The sequence below is a fragment of the Pinus tabuliformis genome, chromosome 8, assembly GCF_031772625.1.
Source record: "Pinus tabuliformis cultivar Carrire ecotype Pingquan chromosome 8, CPIR1, whole genome shotgun sequence".
NCBI classification, from domain to species: Eukaryota; Viridiplantae; Streptophyta; class Pinopsida; order Pinales; family Pinaceae; genus Pinus; species Pinus tabuliformis.
Window position 1 is genome coordinate 1,565,514,069 of NC_142294.1, and position 9,420 is coordinate 1,565,523,488.

General features: G+C 31.9%; 1 long non-coding RNA gene across 1 annotated transcript; it reads left to right on the forward strand.

Annotated features, from left to right (window-relative positions):
- The first annotated feature begins 1,594 nt into the window (after positions 1–1,594).
- Positions 1,595–6,036, forward strand: LOC149241989 (uncharacterized). The gene is made up of 3 exons (XR_016245687.1): positions 1,595–3,823; positions 3,923–5,620; positions 5,717–6,036. It is a non-coding gene; the product is annotated as an uncharacterized LOC149241989 (long non-coding RNA).
- The last annotated feature ends 3,384 nt before the right edge of the window (positions 6,037–9,420 follow it).

Consider the following 9,420-nt stretch of genomic DNA (forward strand, 5'->3'; position numbering starts at 1 on the left):
CGGTCACTGACCCTTCTTCATATGAATGTAAGAAAGATTGTTATTAAATCGCCAGGGTAGCGGCACGGGTTTTTTTCTCCATTTGGCATTACTGTTAATTTTGAGTTAAAAAAATTAATGTTTTCGAAACCCAGTGAAAGTTTAAGGGTTTCTACCTCTGTGTAAATTTATATAAAATCGACACAGTACGCTCCATGTTTATTACTGGGGTATTCTTGATGTGATTCATTTGTTATTATTTACTGGTGAATTTTTCTTGGGTTGTAACCCTGACGGTTAATTTTTTAGGAAGGAATTTTTTTTCACTACCTATCTTTACGGTAATTCACTTATATTCAGATACCAATTTACCATTGCATTTTACAAGAAGTTTATGTAATTGAGTCGTTTGGATAATTCGGTGCTTCTTACTCTTTTTGCGGTATATGAAATGTATTTCCATCTTTCTGCTTATATTATATGGATTAATTTTTGCTCCAATTAACTTATATTGGGAGACCATTAGATTGTTCTTTACCTGTAAGTAGCCTCTACTATTTGTGTGTTTATACTAATTACTCCTTTACCGGATCCTTGTAATGGTGAACTATTTGTCAATTTTTTGTCAATTTTCTAAGACTTACCTTTCCATGTTGTTTAGGACTTACTCCATGGAACCATAGGTCTAACTTGCCCATAAAATTAATAGAGTCAGTTTTATTTTTAATTTATTTTTTAATTGATAACAGATTATGCATGATCTTTAATGCAATTCCACTTTTAACATTATTTAATCGGCAACAATCATGCTCATCTTTAAAAATTTCCAATTTTTATATATTTGTTTTATATTGGAATGTTTCTTAAAATATAATTAATTTATGTTTTTATATGAGATCTAATTTTGGTTGGAAAATAGAATTTATATCTTCTATATAAGAAGTAATTGGTTAGAAAATAATTAAAATAATAAATTACTTGCAAGAATTTTATAAAAGTTTAATATTCAAATTATAAGAATGAAAAATCAAATCATGTTTGGATCATCATTAGTAACCCTAAAACTAAAGCCATATAAATGACCACATAAATGACCCATGCGACGGATTCCAAAGCAACATCGATAAAGAACAACTCTATGTGATGAAGTGCTAAGTTTCTAAAGTTAAGTTTTTGTAATCTATGTTGATGAAGTGGTAAGTTTCTAAATTTAGAACTAATTATAATTATTATGATTTATCTTCAAAACTTTTTGCAGTAATTACATTGAAGAAGTTTTGTGAAGTTTTTTTTAGAACTAATTATAATTATTATGATTCATCTTCAAGACAAGATAAATCTTATTGATTAATTCGTAAGTTAGGGACAAAACTTTTCTTATATGATTACTGCAGAAATGAAATTCTTTTTGGTTTGCTAATGAAACTTATGAACAAAATTTTTATTATGATATGAAATTTTTTTGAAATGATAAATTCACTTAAGGAGATAAAGTTATAAGTTAATGACTTACAAATATATGTAGAGTAATAGATTTTTTTGGTGGACTATCAATAAATTATTTTTTTAGTATCCAAATTTTATCTACCCATAATGATGTAAGCTAAACAAATAACCCTAAGTAATGTAAGTTTTTACTTATTCAAGATATAATTTTGTTTTTTTAATTGAACACTACATATTTGTGAATGAAAGTTTATAGCTAGCCTCTTAAGAGAAACGAAGTGTGACATCGTTTTTAATTTGTTTTTTTATTTTTCACAAGTCACATAACTTAAGTGGTCCATAATCCACACATATTTTTTTACTAACCAAAGCATTTTTACTTCATTAGGAGTGGGACTTTGAACAAAGGGCATCAAGTTTCAAGAGCTTTTGTTCATAGTTTATTTGAGCTTACTTTTTCACACCATAAGTGAAGGAAGACACATAAAAGCAATCATAACTTGAACAAACTAAATTTCCCCACAGGGGCCATAAAATAATTTATTTTGTACAAATTGAAATATGTTCCGAAAATACTCTTGTTAATATCTAAATGGAAATTTTGTTATACTAAAATGGAAATAATTCACGTATTTGTCATTGAGATTTTGAAATTTGTTACCAAATGATATAAAACCGGTTATGGTTTATTAAGTTTTATGTCTTAGGAGCCAAATTAATGTTCTTAACATTTATTTATAAGTGGAGAAAGAAATACAACTAACACATTTTAATAAAAGCACACAGATATTGAATAAATAAATAACCTACTGAGTTCATCAAATGTACCGACAAAAGTAGGATTCTAATTCTTACAACTAGCCGCAAAGTTTATATCAATATATATCAAAGTAAAAAAAAATTACTTCCAAAGCTTGTGTTTTTGAAAAACAATATGTTTGATTAGAAAAGTTCAATGAAACTATTGCAACCATATAAATTAGATGACTAATAAATAATAGATATCAATTCATAATCAATAACAATAGACACTACTTTAGCATATCTCATTTTATTAAGATTTAAAAAAACATAAAACCTAACTAATCTATAATTGTATTTCCCTTCGACCCCTTCCACCTCAACCACTCATCACAAGTTGTACCATGAGACCAACATGGTGACACCACCTCCACAAAGACATCATATGTCATACATGGTTAGTCTAAATTTGCATGAAATCTATAAGTTGATTAATGACCCAAATATTACCTTTACCAAAGTGGTTTACCTGAAAAGTATAAAATAGTTACCTAAAAATGTGATTGCTATTCTTAGTGATATGCATTAATCAAGACCATAATATCTACTCAAACCAAATTATTTTCGATGCAATTTTTATAGGTATTTGAAGAATGAAGAAGTGGGAGAGGATTAATGAGTTGGAAGTTGAAGACCCGGAGGATATGATTGAATTTTCAGCAGAAGATTTAACATGGACAGAGATTAATGGGGACCAAGTTGCAATTATTCCATATTGTCGACTTGATGATTTTATAAGAGGAGAGGAATCGAGTGAACGGGCACCCACTCAATTTCTTCTTGCTTCTCAACGAAGTAAAAAAGCAGAGGATATCGGAAAAACATATTTTTCAACATATCTAGAGTACATGATGTGAGTCTTTATATCTTTTTTCAATATATGTATAATTCTTTTCAATATGCATAAATTTTATATCTAATTTGTTGTAATTGTTTTATATATAGTTATTGGTGTGCATATGGTCCGGAGTGCAACAACAGAATTATGAGTGCATCCTCAGATCAAAACAAAAAACACAATCAACGTGAAAGTATTAAAGTTGGTTGCCAATGTCACTTCATTGTGCGACGACTTCAACTTAGACCAGATGATGCTGTAATAATATATACTGCATGTAGGCATATTGATAAATCCAATGTTGTTTGTCATGGAAAAGATGCAATCGGTAGGCCTATGAGATTCAGTTATGCACCACATTTAACAAGGGATATGCGATCTATTGTCCAACATTTAATCCAAAGAGGTTTTAATCCCACTATGATATGGGATAAGTTCATCTCTGATGTGAAGGATGGATTCGGTGAGTTATACACAGGGACATCTCGAGATACATACATGACAAGACAAGATATATTAAACATTTACAATGATACCATAAGGCTAGAGTATGTTAAAGATCAAAGTGATCCAATCAGTGTAGAATGTTGGTATAAGGAACACACTGAGAGCTTTTTCTTCTACCAGAAACAAGATCTTGCTGAAAACATCCCTTTTATCATAGGCATACAGACAAAGTGGATGCGTTCAATGATGCTAAAATATTCTCACAACAATATAATCTCAATGGATTCAACATTTGGTACAAATAAGTACGGGGTGAGTACAAAATTACCCTAAATCTAATTCATTTATTCAACACCATTTTAATGCTTCTATCTTATATAAATATAATTATGTACTTTGTTTGTAATGTAGTATCAACTTTACACTTTAATGGTCTTCGACAAACATCACAATGGGGTTCCAGTAGCTTGGGTGATATCATCACGCAATACTATAGTTGATATTTGTAAATGGATGTCAACTCTCTTTGCCATTGGGAAGAAAGAGCAACCAGATTGGCATGTTAAAGCCTTCATTACAGATGATGCTACCGCTGAAATTGAAGCATTAAGGTGATGTGTTTATTCTTTTTATAAGAGACATAAAAATATTCTTAATGTATATTCTCTCTAAAAATTATGTTATTCCAGGTCTTCAATCAACTGTACAATATTATTATGTGTGTGGCATGTCCGTCGTGCATGGTTGAAGAATGTTGGAAACAAAGTCCAAGGAAGGGAAAACCAAATCCGAATTTTCCGTGCTTTAGGAGAAATCATGCACACATGTGCAGATGATGAATCTATAAAAAAGGCAGTTGAAAATTTATTTGAAGGATTCAGTGACCATACAAAGTTTTTGGAATATTTTAAAGCAACTTGGTTAGCCAACAACAAAATATGTAAGTTTCTTATAAGTGGCTTTAATGACTCCTTTTTGCATGTCATATGTATAGTTATTAATTCATAACCAATAAATTTATTTCTACAGATATGTGGGCAAAAGCGTACAGAAATTTTCCACATTCCAATCAAAATACAAATAATGCAATTGAGTCTTACCATCGGTATATCAAGCAGAGGTACCTAAGTGAGAAAAACAATGCATGCCATAGGCGGGTTGATTGGTTGATTTATGTGTTGTTGACAAAGGTTGTATTATATTACAATCATATGCAACGTTTAAAAGAAGCTGGTTTTGTACGACCCAGAAAAATTGAGGAACAGTTGAATTCATCCAAGTGTAGAGCTAACCAAATCCCAAATGAAGATTGTGTGCCTGATGAAAAGAGTAACAACGATTATTGGGTTCGTAGCCAAAATAACAATACTCGTGATATTTGGTACAATGTCATATATAAAGATTCCACTCTACACTTTTGTAATTGCAAGTGGGCCTTAAATGGAAACATCTGTAAACATGTATTGAAAGTTGAGATGTTGGCAAGTAACATTAGCTTGGGTGAAAATGTATTCCCTAATGTCACTAATCCTACTACAGAAATTCCTAGAATTTTATTTGATTTGAATGAGTCGCCTATATTGGGCCCAGAAATCCAAACAGAGCTTCTACCATGCTTTGATTCTCCTCCCATTCTAAATTATCATAATGAAACAAGCAATGATAATTTAGATAATTTCTCATATAATGTTGAAACAACCAATGTACGACCAGATAGTGCATTATTTGAAGATGATGAGATGAAACGTGTTAACTCATCAACTCATGAGAAATTGAGATCCATAATACCTACAAATTTGGAACAGGCATATGCATTAAACAACTTGGTAGACAAAGTATGTCAAGAATACAACAAAATGTTTTTCAATACTATAACTCCATCCAAGATCACTACCAAGAGAAAACATAGTTTCTTGAGCCCAGTCAATAAGAAAAGGTGTTTTGGTCACAAGTCAAATGCAGGGAAAGATAAACTACAATTTGAAAGGGTTGGACGAGTTCGTGCAAAAAAAAAGAGCATGAATGAACAGCTGGAGTTGTCTTCTCAACGACAAAGAACTGTGGACCACATGCCTGAGTTAGTGCAACATTCTATTATACACAAAAATGGTAAATCTGATGTTATGCATTTTTTCATGTGAAATATGATATACTATCATTTGCAATGCATAGGCATAACTATATGAACTTTTTTTGTTGTTACAGTTGACAGGCCAACTTGTCGACTCCAATTATTTGATGAGCATGTCGATGAAAGAAACTATAGCATTGGGAGCACTTCTCCAATCAGTACTTCTCCCATGCCTATAACTGACTCCCCAAACCTTTCCCAATTCCCACCCCTCCCCTTTAACCATCCGCCCTTCTCATTGTTCCAATCATCCACCCTCAACATTCCAATTTCCCCCCCTAGGGTGATCGCTCGCCCTAGGGTTATTCCCACTATCGTACAACCAATAGGGATGTATCATCGCCCCAACCCACTACATTTTTCCAATTTTTCTCCCACCATACCTTTATCCATCACCCCTGAACCATGCCTATATCCATCACCAAGTGCTCCACCATCTACCCAGGAAGGGTAGTCTTCTCCATTGCCTTAGATCTTCATGGTGAGAATGAGTAGTTGACCAAAAACTTATCATTAATTAATGAAATTGATTATATGCATTTTGGATTTTGGAACTAATTGGTTATTGAATTTTTGCAGCAATATCACTTTGGAAATGCACTTGGGAGTGCCAAGAGTGGCGATGGTGACTTATACACCCAATTTCTAGATCAGTCATGAGGCGGCATTTCCATAATGTCATTCATGGGCATGAACTTCCATTATCTATGTTGGGAATGAAGTTCCATTTTGTAGAAAAGAAAAATGTATAACTAGACAAATTTGGAATACAAATACATGAATTTGAACTTGTGTGTATGACAATGTCTTCATTGACTTTTAAATTCATGATGTGGATTTGATGTTATATTCTATCAATGTTACATCAGGTTTGAGGAATGTAGTTAGAATGGATTTATTTGTTTCATGTACAAGTTATCAAGTTTGCAAGTTAAGTTACTTTTATATTTATATCTTACTCAATGTTGCACGCATGAAAAAACATATCATTACCAAGGAACTTTGCTTAGTTATAATAATAGATGTATCATGTACATGAAGAGAGCATATATATGGATTTAGATTTATTTTAATTTTTTATTTATGAAAAAGAAAACTAAAGTTGAATTTATGAAAAAGAAAAGTACACTATACATGCCATATAAGAAAATCTGCAAAAATAGATAATGATTTGAGCCTTTACCACTTAACTACTAACATTTAGAGATGAAAAATTTATTGATAAGTGGTGTAGTATTATTTAAGTTTTATTATATATATATATATATTAACAATTCCTTTATTTATCTTTGGAGCCCTGTAACATAATGTACACAACTCCTCAACAAATCCTCCTCCAACATGTTGTAGATACTAAAGTAAAATTCCATTCTCCAATTACATCCAAAACAAGACTTTTGATTGTCCAATTGTATCAGAAGCAAGACTTTTGGCTTTTTGAATAAGCACTTCACTAATTTTATTTATTTTGGATATTTCAGCTTATTGCCTCAATGGGTGCATCATAATGAAAAGGTAAGTGGCTAGGTTGAGAGTTTAACATCACAATTCATGTTTAGATTTATACAAATCTTGATGCAATGTAAGCTATATAAATTTTTGGAGTGCTAGAAATTACAATGCCCTAATTTTATTGAACAAAGTTGATTGTGCTATAACAATATGACCCTATAATAATATATAAGGGAAAAATATATTACGATGCGATAAGGGCTTGGAACCAAGGATGGATCTAGAAGGTTTGAATTCTAGTTAATTCGACCATGCATTCTAGTTACTCAAATGAAAAAAAATAAATAGCTTTAAGCTAGTTCTTTGGTAAGGAATTTTTAATTGATTGAACATTTTAAATGTCTATTCTCTCTTATTTTGAAATGAACAATCCAACAATGCTCATGTCATAAAACAAAGACAATATTGATTCATAATTTACTACAAACATATATGGAAAATGTTTAAACCCCACAATAAAAAAAGAAAAAAGAAAAGAAAAGAAAAGATTATGTAAAATAACAAATGTAGATACCAAAATACATGAGCAAGAAAAAAAGGAAAACTCAAACTAGGAAAGTGTTCACCCATAATTGAAAATCATCAACAACTAAAACTAGGAAAGTGTCCTGTCTGCCCCTCTATTTGTGGATGGTATGTTGTACTGAATTGAATATGAGTGCCTAACCCAGTAAAAAGGGCTTTCCAAAATGCAGAAGTAAACTTTACATCCTGTTCGGAAATAACTACTTTCGGCATGCCATACAACCGAAATATCTCCCTCATAAATATATCTACAATTTCAACAATTTTGATGATTCTCAGATGAAGTTCAGATATTTAAGATCATATGCATTCATGACCTGTAACTCATATGTTTACCATGTGTTTCACGAAATGTATAATGCGTATTAGGAAGTCTAGGTCAATTTTTAGCTTCAAGTTTGAATGTTTGGCATTATAGTCATGTAAATTATGATTCTGGAAAGTTATAGGAACTTTTGGGCAGTGGTTTGGAGGCTAGCCGAGAAAAGTGGCTTAGATCTCAGAACCACTGACACAGAATTGGAACATTTGGGTCATAATCGCATGAAAGCATGCCTATGCATGTAGTTGGAGGCTCACAACTGCATACATGCTGTGTGTGGATGTGGTTGGGGTTTAGGCTTGAGAAACGGTAGTTCCAACTCAAGATCTGATCATCAGAGGTTGTGGACTGAATTCTGGGTGATCTAGTGCTCCTGAGGGGTATCAGTAAGTTGTCGGTGTGTCGGCCCCATTTCCATAGCTGGAAATTGGAGGTTGTTTCATGTCATAGTAACACCCAAGCCATGTTTACCCCAGGGAGCTTGTAAAAGCTGGTAAATCTAGGAGGGGCGCATGTTTACACTATGGATTCATAAGGTAGTCCTTCTCTCAATTGGTAGTTAATTAACTTTAAATGCTTAATCAGCATATCATCCATTCGTGGTTTTCCATGCTGGCATTTCAATCATAATTTAATATTACAAAACGAGGGCTAAAACAAGAGATGTTATAGAGAGTTAGGCCTTAAAAAATATCCTTTCATTAATAGGGATAATTCTTCTCTTACTCTATGCATCTAGCATCCACTAAGGAATTGTATGCATTTTCCATTATGCACACATTGCAATAAAATAATGTAACCACATTAGAAATATTGTCCTCATAAGATAATTCATTGAAATGGACAAAAAAATGCTTGAAAAGACTAGTGTTTAGACAAATATGAATTAATGTGAACCTTGTGATTCTTATGAGTATGCATGTTCTCCAATGAAAGAAATGAAACCTATTTGGACTAGTTTTAGTAAAAATCTTCTCTTGGTATTGTATTAATAGTCCTTCTCTCCCTCTATGCCTCTAGCTTCCATTACACAATTGTTTGCATTTTCCATCAGGCACACACTAAAATAACATAAGTGGATTGCCTTTGAAATATTACCCTATTAAAATAATATGTTGAGATGCACATAAAATGACTTGAAAAGACTATACTTTAAATAAACTTGAAATGATGTAAACCTTGCAATTATTATTACTACGCAAGTTATGTAGTGAAAGTAGCAAAATGTTTTGGGCCAATGCCAAAAAAATAAATAATAATAATGTGTTTAGTTGCACATTAAATGGCTTGAAAAGACTATACTTTAAATAAGCTTGAGATGTAAACCTTGCAATTATTATTACTACGCAAGTTATGTAGTGAAAGTAGCAAAATGTTTTGGGCCAACACCAAAAAAATAAATAATAATAATGTGTTCAG